Genomic DNA, 13,199 nt, shown 5'->3' on the forward strand with positions numbered 1-13,199 from the left:
CAACAGAGACAGGGAACTGATCCCGCAAGCCCATTTATGCTTAATTTTACTCATATGCATCATCCTCTATATGCTTATATAGCAATGCTAGAAGTCTAAATAATAAGATGGGCGAACTAGGGTGCCTCATATTAAATGAGGATATTGATATAATAGGCACCACAGAAACTTGATGGAATGAGGATAATGAATGAGACACAGTAATACCAGGGTACAAAATATAGCGGAAGGACAGAACAGGTCGTGCTGGTGGGAGAGTGGCACTATATGTGAAAGAAAGCATAGAATTAAATGAAGTAAAAATCTTAAATGAACAAAACTGTACCATACAACCTCTATGGATAGTAATTCCATGGTTGAAGAATAAGAATATAGTGATAGGGATATATTACCGACTGCCTGACCAGGATGGTGATAGTGACTGTGATATGCTCAGGGAGATTAGAGAGGCTATTAAAATAAAAAACTCAATAATAATGGGGGATTTCAACTACCCCCATATTGACTCGGTACATATCACCTCAGGAAGGGATGCAGAGATAAAATTTCTTTATACCTTTAAATGACTGCTTCTTGGAACAGCTAGTCCTGGAACCCACTGGAGGAGAGCAATTCTCGATTTAGTCCTAAATGGAGCACAAGATCAGGTCCAAGAGGTGAATATAGCTGGACCGTTTGGTAATATTGACCATAATGTAATTAAATTTAACATCCCTGTGGCGGGAAAAACACCACAGTGGCCCAACACTGTATCATTTAATTTCAGAAAGGAGAATGTAGCCGGGCGTGACTCACCTCCATGGCGCCTCCTTCTGGCCATCCTGGGGATTAGCTCGCCAGCCTCCGGAGCGCCTTCTGTCAGCCAGTGTCTTGCCTTACGCTGGCCCCCATGTCCCTCCCGGACCTCACAGTCTCTGGGTTTCCCTGCCCAGGGGAACCCCCAACCCCTCCTTCCCCACCTCGCCTCAATATTATTATTTTATTATTATTATTTAATATGTGGCTACTGCCAGTCACCATCTAGCCCCGGCTCTGAGGCAGACTGCAGTGTATCAGCCATTCATCATTGGCAAGGAGGGTTTGGACCTGCTGCCTCTGCCTACCCTTGGGCTGCCCCTTTGCAACCCCAGTACCTATTTGGCCTTCTGCTAGGCCTGCAGCCTGGGGGGTTTCCAGGCCGGAGCACCCCAGCTCCGCTCCACCTCAGGTACTTGGTTCAGCTCACCAGCAGCCAGGCCTGTCTCCCTCCACAGCTAGAGGAGACTCTGTCAGAGTGCCTGGCTCACAGCCCCTTTTATAAGGGCCAGTTGTGGTCTGCTTGGGGCATGGTCCCAGCTGCACCTGCTTCCCCAATCAGCCTAGCTGCTTTTCTTTCTGGCCCCAGCACTCTCCCAGGCCTGTTTTAAGCCCCTCCAGGCAGGAGCGGGGTGACCGCCCTGCTACAGTGAACCACACAAAAATGAGGAGGTTAGTTAAACAGAAATTAAAAGGTACAGCACCAAAAGTAAAATCCCTGCAAGGCACATGGAAACTTTTTAAAGACACCATAATAGAGGCTCATCTTAAATGTATACCCCAAATTGAACATAGTAAGAGAACCAAAAAAGAGCCACCAAGGCTAAACAAGAAAGTAAAAGAAGCAGTGAGAGGCAAAAAGGCATTCTTTAAAAAGTGGAAGTTTTTTCCTCATTAGGATTTTAGAAAGGAACATAAACTCTGGCAATTGAATTGTAAAAATATAATTAGGAAGACCAAAAAAGAATTTGAAGAACAGCTAGCCAAAGACTCAAAAAGTAATAGCAAATATTTTTTAAGTATATCAGAAGCAGGAAGCCTGCTAAACAACCGGTGAAGCCACTAAATGATCGAGATGCTAAAGGAGCACTCAAGGATGATAAGGTCATTGCAGAGAAACTAAATGAATTCTTTGCATCGGTCTTAACAGTTGAGGATGTGAGGGAGATTCCCAAACCTGAGCCATTCTTTTTAGGTGACAAATATGAGGAACTGTCTCAGTTTGAGGTGTCAGTGGAAGTTTTGGAACAAATTGATAAACTAAACAGTAATAAGTCACTAGGACCAGATGGTATTCACCCAAGAGTTCTGAAGGAACTCAAATGTGAAATTGCACAACTATTAACGGTGGTATGTAAGTAACCTATCATTTAAAATCAGCTGTACCAAATGACTGGAGGATAGCTAATGTGACGCCAATTTTTAAAAAGGGCTCCAAAGGTGACCCTGGCAATTATAGGCCAGTAAGCCTGACTTCAGTACAGGGAAAACTGTTTGAAACTGTAGTAAAGAACAAAATTGTCAGACACATAGATGAACATAATTCAGTCAACATGGTTTTTGTAAAGGGAAATCATGCCTCACCAATCTACTAGAATTCTTTGAGGGGGTCAACAAGCATGTGGACAAGGGGGATCCAGTGGATACAGAGTATTTAGATTTTCAGAAAGCCTTTGACAAGGTCCCTTACCAAAGGCTCTTAAGCAAAGTAAGCCATCATGGGATAAGAGGGAAGGTTCTCTCATGGATTGCTACCTGGTTAAAAGATAGGAAACAAAGGGTAGGAATAAATGGTCAGTTTTGAGAATGGAGAGAGGTAAATAATGATGTCCCCCAAGGGTCTGTATTGGGCCCAGTCCTATTCAATATATTCATAAATAATCTGGAAAAAGGGTTAAATAGTGAGGTGGCAAAATTTGCAGATGATACAAGATAGTTAAGTCCTAGGCAGACTGCGAAGAGCTACAAAAGGATCTCTCAAAACTGGGTGACTGGGCAACAAAATGGCAGGTGAAATTCAATGTTGATACATGCAAATGCACATTGGAAAACATAATCCCAACTATACATATAAAATGATGGGGTCTAAATTAGCTGTTACGACTCAAGAAAGAGATCTTGGAGTCATTGTGGCTAGTTCTCTCAAAACATCCACTCAATGTGCCGCAGCAGTCAAAAAAGCGAACAGAATGTTGGGAATCATTAAGAAAGAGATAGATAAGAAGACAGAAAATATCATATTGCCTCTATATAAATTCATACAGGTCTGTCTCATCTTACGCTGAGGTCAGCACGTAAAGCGAAAACCGTGTATAGTCAAAATTACATTGAGTGTAATGGTGGGTGGAATCGCCCGCACTACAGAAACAGTATTTAAATTGTTATTTTTCTCTTTTTTTTGTTTTTGCCAACTGCGGAGAGCTGAATTCGTGTATGTTAAATGCGTGTAAGATGTGACAGACCTGTATATAAATCCATGGTATGCCCACATCTTGAATCTTTGAACTATGTCCGTTTTCTAGTTATGAACTCACAGATAACATTTTGAGAAAGTAGCCTATAGTTCTATTTGACACACAATATACATTTGTGATGCAATCTCCTAATCCATTCCTTACCATATGTTCCTTACTTATGTTCTGTGGAACTTCTTAAGATTATTTTCTAGGAAAGAAGGGGCATCTTATTTACTGCAAAAAGAATAGAAGGATGTTATTTTGCCTCTGAAGATAGTATGATACATTATACATGCAAGATCAAAAGGCATCCATTGGTTGTAGATCCAAAACAAATTAACCTGGAGGTCAAGCTTCCTAATTATAATCCGCATAAGAGTGTGTACAAGGGGTATTAACTAAACTTTATGTACATTTCCAGTTTGCAAGAACAAGACATATTCAGTCTCCCCAGTACTGCAAACATTTATTGAGGAATTTTATACAGGTGAATAATTCCATTACAGGATAAAGGACCCTAGTCAATGACAAAATAATAAGAGTTACTGAATAAGGACAGCATAGGTCTTGACAGTGGTTATATTTCTGATATTTAATGGATCCATAATGGAAGAATGTTCTGAGCTGACAGGTCTCCTGAAGCCTTCTTAATTGTAGGCTATAAAAACGTCAGCAGCATTAGAGCGATTGATGATTCTCTGGTTCTTATTTGGGGCATATGGTGATCTGCCTCAGATCCCAAATAAAACACAAATCCTTCAGTGTCATAGCAAAGTACTCCAAAGAAAGAAAAACTATGTAGGTTACCAAGCAGCTCTGCAAAAGCTCTGTAGAAGTTGATGGTTGACATGGTCTTCCTCTTCCTATCCCTAGCTATCTGCTGAATGGAGTTTAATTTCATAAACATTATTAAAGAAAAGCCAGTCCCAGGAAGGGCATATGCAGGAGGGAAGTTGTCATCTCTGGCAGAAACACCCTGCTCACCAAGGTTGATCTCTGTAGAGAAGCCCCTTCAGTGACCATGTTAGAATACCCCTCATGTTACTAGTACAATGTTGTTTGATCTTTAGCTGAGGACAGCCTCTTCTAGGCCACTTTATTGGGCAGTTTATTGCTGGCCCATTGGACTGAAGACATCTTTCATTATATCTAGTTCCAAAACATATTTAGCATCTAACTAAAGCATTCCCAAGCACTATAGTTCAATACCAGGAGTCAAATGTTTTATGCAGTGTGTGACTGTAACACCCATACTCCACCATTTCAGAGAGAGCTGTGCGCACACACCCAAGGGCAGATGCTGAATTGCCACTTCAAGACACCTATTCAGGAATGGGATTCTCAACATGGGACTTCAATCATAGCACATGAGAATGAGAAGGCAGGGATGGAGAAGAAGGGTCGCCTATAGCACCTTTCCCCCTTCATTTATACATCCCAGCAAAAGAAATATTAGTTAGAAGCTGATTTAATATATTTTGAAACACAAAGTGGTCTCATATTAATTGGGACGCCATGTTCAAGACAGCATCTTGCAAAACACATACTGATGTGGGCTTTTAAATTATCATCTGTCCTCAGTGACTAGAGGTCAGGTTACAGCCATGGGAGCATATTAATTTATAAAAATTGTAATGCAAATCCTCTGGATTTACATATTACCATGCATCCATATTAATTCTATCTGAGTTTGTATTCATGACTGGAATTATTACACTGCCTACCAAAATATGAATAATGATAGCCACTTACATGGTGAAAGTACTATGCACTCAAACCTACACAGTTACATCTGCAACCTAGGATGAGTGCCTAATAAAAATAAAATAAAATGAAATGATTAAATAATAATGTAGATTACTTGTAAATCCTCTTTCCAACACCACCAGCAAGGTTTTCCGCAAACAGTCAGAATATGATATAATTAAGCACACCATACACGAGTAAACATCAAATAAAATATCTCAAAGTTAAAGACAGTGGCATTTTTTACCCTCTATCAGCAAAAGGGTAACTTTCTGTATTCTCATCAATGTTTCCCTCTCTGATTTTTTAGGACAAATATTCCTTTTCTGTTATCCTAAACCTGTTCAATCTCTCAACCTACCTTTGCGTCTAGGGAGAAATTTACAATCCCACATTAAAATATTTATAGGAGAAAAAAAGAAAAAAAACCCACCAGGAGATGAGTGAGGTTCAGAGAAAAGCATTAAGGCCCCAACTCAGCAAAATATATAAGCATGTGCTGACATAATTTGTTGAATCAGGACCTTTGGCCTATCATCTGCTCACGTCTGTTTAAAGCTAAGCTGATGTGTAAGATTAGGAAAATTAATCAATGTTATACAACACAGCATTCTCCTCTCTGCTCTTGTGGAGAATGAGTGGACCCTTATATTCCCCTCTGCTCCATAGCTCAGATGTGTGGCTAGCCTCACAATTAAGCCCTAACATTTTCTAAGCTCCCTAATGGCAATTATAACTTTGAATTTACCTTGATATGAAAAAATTTGGAGACTGATTTGCAAAGAAACATCTGTCTTCAGTACCTTTCAGACTCTGCCCTGGACAGCATGTCTTCCAGAAAGATGAGCCCCTCCCCCCGCATTGAATTTGATTGTAAATGGTGCTGGATTACAACCATGGAGAATAAAATGTTCTATTTGTCTACAGAATAGGAAATGCAGTAGCAAAGGAAGTTTCCTCAAAACACATCAACCCTAGCTTGTAGGCAACCCCTCCAGTCCTTTTCCTGAGATTGCAACAAGGGGTCAGTTATTACCTGTTACAGTGGTGGCTGGCAGATGTGGCAATCTGAACACACAGCACTGAACTTACTACACAGCCTTACTTCATGTACTTAATGCTACTAAAACAGTTATCAGATGATAATTTAGGCCCTGATTCAGCAAAGCACCGATCTGTAAGCTAGGGTGACCAGACTGCAAATGTGAAAAATCAGGACGGGGTGGGGGCAGGGGTGAATGTGAGCCAGTACAGGCCGGTACTCCATATTGGTAAGAACCCGCATTGGCCCACACCCATCCCACATTAAAGTGCTGCCATGGCAGCACTTTAATGTCCCTGCCCCTTTTGCCTCCTCTGTTGGGGGCCCTACTGGTAGGGTCCGTACCAACAGAGCCCCCGACAGGGGAGGCAAAAGGGGCAGGGACATTAAAGTGCTGCCGCGGCAGTGCTTTAATGTTGTGCCCCCCGGGTTGGTGGGGCCATCGACGGGGGCGAGGGGCATGCAGCAATGTTAAAGCGCTGCTGTGGCAAAGGACCCCGCAGCGCTTTAACCCCTGTCCCTTTTGCCCCCCCCCCGGCCACTGATGCTGGGGGCAAAGGGAGCAGCTGCCCTGGGGCCAGCGATTTAAAAGGGCCTGGGGCTCCGGATGCCGTTGCTGCTACAGCAGCGGCATCTGGAGATCTGGGCCCTTTAAATCTCCATGGGAGCCCCAGGCAGTGCAGGCCAAGGGCTGGCTGGGGGATGCTGACCCCTAGCCCCGCCTCTTCTGCCAGAGGCCCTGCCCCTTCCAGGGCCAGAGCCACCCCCCTGTACCGGTAAGTGGCGTCTGTTACCCGCCACCCAGGGGTGAAAGTAATAGGAACCTACATAAGGAAAAGACCCAAAAATTGGGACTGTCCCTATAAAATCGGGACATCTGGTCACCCTACTGTAAGCATACACATAGTCTCATTTAAATCAACAGGACACCTGTGCTTTGCTGACCATAGACCACCATGTAACACCATAGACATCATACAGATGTTGGACTGGAAGGGACCTTGAGAAGTCATCAAATCCTGACCCCTGCACTGAGGCAGAAGCAAGTAAACAGACCATCCCTGACTATTTGTTGTTCCAACTTGTTATTTAAAGCCACCAGTGATGGGGATTCCATAACCTCCTTTGGAAGTCTATTCCAGAGCTTAAATACACTAAATGTGTTCCCTAATATCTAAGCTAAAACTCCCTTGCTGCAGGTGAAGACCATTTCTTCTTGTCCTGCCTTCAGTGGACATGGAGAATAGTGGATCCCAATCTTCTATATAATAGCCTTTAACATATCTGAAGATTTATCAGATCCCTCCGTCTTCTTTTCTCAAGACTAAACATGCCCAGCTTAGTTAAGTTTTTCTCATCAGTCAGGTTTTCTAAACTATCATTTTTATTGCTCTGCTCTGAACACTAGCCAATTTGTCCACATCTTTCCTAAAGTATGGTGTCCAGTTCTGGACCGAGTTCACTAGTCGAGGCCTCACCCATGCCAAGTAGAGTGGGATAATTACTTCTCATTTCTTACATACAATAGTCCTGTTAATACACCCCAGAATGATGATAGACTTTTTTGCAACTGCGTCACACTGTTGAGTCATATTCAATTTGTGATGCACTATAATCTTCAGATTCTTTTTAGCAGTACTGTCACCCCATCCAATAATTCCCTATTTTGTAGCTGTGCATTTGTTTTTTCCTTCCTAAGTGAAATACTTGTCACTTGTCTTCACTGAATTTCATTTTGTTGATTTCAGACCAGTTCTCCAATTTGTCTAGGTCCTACCGAATACTAATCCTATCCTCCAAACTGCTTGCAACCCCTCCCAATTTGGTGTCATCTGAAGATTTTATAAGCATATGCCCTCCCAGTGAACCACTGAGAGTGGTTTGACAGTGAACCACTGATAACTACTCTCTGAGTATGGTCTTTCAGCTAGTGTGCACCCACCTTATAGTAAATTCATCTAGACCTCATTTTTCTAGTTTGGTTATGAGACTGTCACATAGGACAGTGTCAAAAGCCTTACTAAAAATCAAGATATGTTGCATCTACTGCTTATGTTGATTTGGTGTGATTTATTCTTGACAAATCCATGCTGATTATTCCTTATAACCCTATTCTCCTCTAAGTGTTTACAAACTGATTGTTTAATAATTTGTTCCAGTATCTTTCCAGGCATCAACATTCCCCTTTATAAAACATAGGTACTACATATGCCCCTCTTCAGTCTTTTGGGACTTCATCCATCCTCCTGGCATTCTCAAAGATAATTGTTAATGGTTCTGAGATTACTTCAGCCATTTCCTTAAGTGTAGTAGGATGAATTCCAACAGGCTCTGCAGATTTGAATACATCAGACAATATTTTTAATCTATTCTTTTCCTATTTTGGCTTGTGTTTCTTCTTTGTTGTGAATATTAATTGTATTGGTCACCATTAACTCTTTTAGTGAAGACTGAAACAAAATAGGCATTAAACACCCCAAGCTTCTTGATGTTGTCCATTACCAGCTCTCTTGCCCCGCTAAGTAGAGGACCTACACTTTCCTGCGTCTTTCTCTTTCTCCTAACATATTTTAAGAACCTCTTTTTTATTCCCTTTTATGTCCCTTGCTAGGTGTAACTCATTTTGTCCCTTAGGCTTTCTGGTTTTGTCCCTGTGTGCTTGTGCTGTTCTTTTGTATGCCTCCACACACACGTCCACTTTTTGTAGGATTCCTTTCTGATTTTTAGGTAATTAAAGAGCTCGTGATAGGAAAAATAGCAAGAGGCCAATATGGCTCTATCTTCACTTCATATTGAGATAGTTTGCTGTTGTGCCTTTAATATTGTCTCCTTCAAAAGCTGTCTTTTTCCCTTAGATTTTCTTCCCATGGGATCTTACCTATCAATCTTCTGAGTTTGTTAAAAATCTATTTTTTTTTAAATTCCATTGTCCTTTTTCTATAGCGTTCATTCCTTTCTTTTTATTTATCATTTCACGGTCACTTTCACCCAAACTGCCTTCCTCCTTGCTACCAATTTCTCCTTTGTTGGTCAGTATCAAATGTAAAATGGCTGTCTCCCTGCTTTCTTCCTCCATTTTCTGAAACGAAAAGATGTCCCAAAACATTCCAAGAACTTATTTGAAATTTTGTGTTTTGAAGTGATTTTCAACATGCCAGTGGACTTCCTGTGGTCTATGTAGCTCTTACTGGTACCAGCTCTCCAATTTGTTCCCAGGTGCTCAATCTCACAAAAAGAACCCAAATTCTTTCCCAATATTACCTTTCTATGTAAGAGCACTTGCAGCAGTTATCAAGAGACAGAAGGGGACAGAATGAGACATGATCTGTTCAATAGTGTCATAAGATGTAGTTCACAAAAAGTCTGAAAACTCTGTTTCACAGTACACTATAGTAGCACCAAGGCAGGTTCTACCTGCTCAGCATATTTTACCTATTGTGCAATGCCAGGTACATCTGCTGCAGTTTGGGTTTGATACTTCAAATGTCTGAGCAGCTCACATGCTGTTATAAATAATGATGTTTTGTGACTACCAAAGTCAGCTGAATATGAAATGGAGAACTAGCATACCCAAAAGGTTTCCAAAAAAGACAATATATTGTGAGTTGTGGTCTATTATGTGAGTTCCAGTAGCACCTAAAGGCCCTGACCAGGATTGGGGCCATGTTGCACCAGACACTTCTGCACATACACATAGCATGAGAGAAACAACCATGGAAGGTAAGCAGTGGTAGAAAAGAAGTCTTTTATGCTCATTTTACAGATGGGAAACAGAGGCACAGAGGGACTAAGTGACTTCCCAAGGTCCCCAAAAGAAGTCTGTGGCAGAGTCAGGCATTTAACCCAAATCTTTCAAGTCCCAGTCCATTACCTTAACCACAGATCCTCATCCTCTTTTGTGATCTATTAATTCTATTTAAAAACAAAACTGAAACCATCCCCCAGGAGGCAATGGAATGAAAGTCTTAAAACCTGTGATATATAGAGTTCACCAGATAGTTGGGATGAGAAGAAATACAATGAATAAACATTCATTCATTCAGAACATATTCTGCTACAATATGAATAAAACATGCATCACAGGGTATGCTTAATCAAGCAAACACTACAGCTAATAACATGAGTCTCATGGTGGAGGTGGGGCAGCTTTTATGACATGAGATGAAAAATGAATAGAAGCTAAGGATATTTCTCTAGTGAAAAAAATTTGGTATGACCATCATAAAACAAACTGTCATTAGTCCAATCAGGAGCAGCTGCTGTCATAGGAAGAGTGACACTGATTGCCTGATCTCTATTCCAGAAAAATTGCCACTAAATTGACAGCACTAAGAAAAAAAAATGTGGCCGCATGGTTGATAAATAGCTTCTTTTGTGACAACAGATCCTACAACAGAGGGGGAAAACATATTGTAAGCGAGTCAACTTTACATTGTGTCAATCTCACTCTAATTATCATGTTAGTCCTCAGGCAAAATGAGCCCTCTTATACATCCTAGACTCCCAAACTTGTTTTAGTTTCCCACATTTTTTTTTCCATTTTAACAAAGGAGATTGGCATCAGACAGAAGAATGAAACCCATCTATCAACTCACTACAGTCAAAAGTAGTTCAGACTGTCACAGCCCCACAGACACCGACAGCCTGGAGGTGCAGACTGACTATATGTTCTCATGGGAGGCCATTTTTCATTTCCACTTTCCATGTTTGCTGGAGAATTACCGTGGCACACAAGTATATTTCTAAAAATCACAAGACACCATTGGGAACCAGTGGTATAAAAGGGAAATTAAGTAGGATTAAAAATTATGATATAGTAGGCTGGGTATGCATATGCAAGATGAATTTTTCATTTTAATGGCATTTGTTACTGCTGTAGATGAGCCAAAATGTGATGTATTTCTAATCCAAAATGTAAGTAGGAACAGACGAGAGAGAAAGATAATGGAAACAATCACTCTCTCAAACAGGGACATCCTTAATGGATTGTCATATGCCAAAGACAGTTAGATATTGTTAACTCAGTACTTGCAATAAAATTATCCAATTTTTAATGGCAATCTCTAAATTTTGTAAACAATGGGCCACATTCTTAGCTAGTGTAAAGCAATGCAACTCCATTATATCAGCAGAGCTATACCACTTCATACCAGCTGAGACTCTGACCCAGTATATACTGGCTGCACCTGTGTGTAAAATTGGATATACAATATTTGGACATGGCATACAGGTAATATAATAGGGAAAACAGCAGTTGCCATATTTTGTAACAGTACCAACTTTTCTATGTTTTCACAAAGCCATTGAACTTAATAGGCCATTTGTATAACGTATGTAGCACAGTAAATGCTGTGCTACTTTCTGCTTGATAATCATGATTGGCCTCCAGCTTCCTGAATGCATATATACATAAATGCACACTACAGATTTAGTTACAATATCACAATCTCCATAGTTTAATATACCTCTCACACTATTTATATTTTTAATCACACACACACTCACGGTCAAGGTGGTAGCAGTCAGACTCTGTTACTCCTTGCTGTGATGGGTCCATTGGGGATTAAACCAGCTGCCATCCAACCAAAAGACTCTAGGTAGAATTATGGTGATGTTTATTTGACTTAGTTCTCTATGAAGGTGCTAGTGGGGTCAACAGCCAGCTAATACTGCCAGGAATGGAGTGAAAGTAGGGCTCAGGAGAAGGAATTTCTGAACCATGAGAGTTGACTCTGCTCTGACAGTTATGGATCTTAACAGAGGAACAGGATTTTCCTGTTGCCTCATTCTGTTAGCAGGCATTGGAACCCTACAGAGAGCTTCCAGTTAATTGCTACTGACTCACTGGGTCAAGTGTGGCTCATTAGATTCATTGGGAAGGTGGGAGTAGCACACTGGCAGAGCACGCTAGAGTTTGTGACAGACACTCTTAAGAAAAAAGAATGCTAGAAGTGCCCAAGCCTAGGAAGGCTAAGGATTGAGGTAATGTTATTTTTGCATCACTCTTCTGTTAATAAAATTAGACCCTCAAGGGGATGATTTTTTTTAACTCTTTACAGCAAGTGTATAATTTGCTTGCAGCTGGATTGGTACTCTGGCAGCCTACAGGATCCAAATTGGACCTTAAATTAAGAATATAGGTGTTGACATAGAAAGCCAGATTTTAACACTTTCCAAATTGAGGAGTGTTTGGATTTGGGATTAGAATTTGCATCTATTACTAACACATATGAATGCAGGGCCTCATCCTGCACTTCTTGCTGAAGCAAGACTCCTGTTTGTTGGAGTTTTGTCTGAATAAGAATTGAAGGACTGAGCCCATTCCCTGCAAATCTTCACATGTGGGCAGAAGAAAGCATGAAAGCATCTATGCAATCCAGCTGAAAGGATGCAGGTTCTTGTATTTAGGGAGGCAGCTATTAAGGTGGTACAAAAATGGTAATTTTTCATCACTGTATCTTCAGACCCAGAGGCCACTTTCATTTCAATCCTTATGGTGTTTATTTTCTTCTAATACACTACATTTATTTTCAATAAAATCCCAAAGAGGATATTGCATAAAATGTCAGCAACATTAAACAGTCCTACCCCAAAGCTCAAGGATTCAGAATGTTACACAGCTCATTGCTGGCCACTGGAAATTAAATCTGTTTCAGAGCTTTTGCTTCTTTTTGTTTTTTGTTTCCCCAGAAGAGAATAACAGCGCTTTGAACAATAAGCTGAATTCAGAGGTGTGATTTGCAATTACCAATTCTGACAGTTCACAGTACTGACTTATGTCTGTGTTATTTCTCTGAATACAGTATACTGCTTCACTAAAATTAAAATACAGAAACACAATGGAAGATGGGCATTTTACTATCCAAAACAAGGCAAGTACAAACTGCAAAACTAAACCCAAAGTGAAACCTTTTTTCTTTTCTTTTTTTTTTTTTTTTGAGGTTTTGAATAACTTTTGCTAGCTAGTGTTTCCATTACGTTTTTGGGTTTTTTTGAATATACATGTCTCTGAATGCTCTTGTTTCAACTTTGACTGAAAACACAAATGCCAAAATACCATCTGTGGGATCCACAAAAGTACTTAGGCACATAAACCTTGGTGCAAGTGGTGCAGTTGCACCAAGGCCCACAAGATTATGGGGCCTAATCAGATGAGAGGC

At 40.7% G+C, this 13,199-nt stretch overlaps 1 long non-coding RNA gene across 1 annotated transcript; it reads right to left on the reverse strand.

Moving 5' to 3' along the window:
- Positions 1-587: 587 nt before the first annotated feature.
- LOC120389331 lies at positions 588-11,822 on the reverse strand. The gene is made up of 3 exons (XR_005590874.1): positions 11,545-11,822; positions 3,414-3,485; positions 588-626 (listed from the first exon to the last, which is right to left on the reverse strand). It is a non-coding gene; the product is annotated as an uncharacterized LOC120389331 (long non-coding RNA).
- Positions 11,823-13,199: the final 1,377 nt, after the last annotated feature.

This window comes from Mauremys reevesii, linkage group 1, assembly GCF_016161935.1.
Source record: "Mauremys reevesii isolate NIE-2019 linkage group 1, ASM1616193v1, whole genome shotgun sequence".
Taxonomy (NCBI): Eukaryota; Metazoa; Chordata; order Testudines; family Geoemydidae; genus Mauremys; species Mauremys reevesii.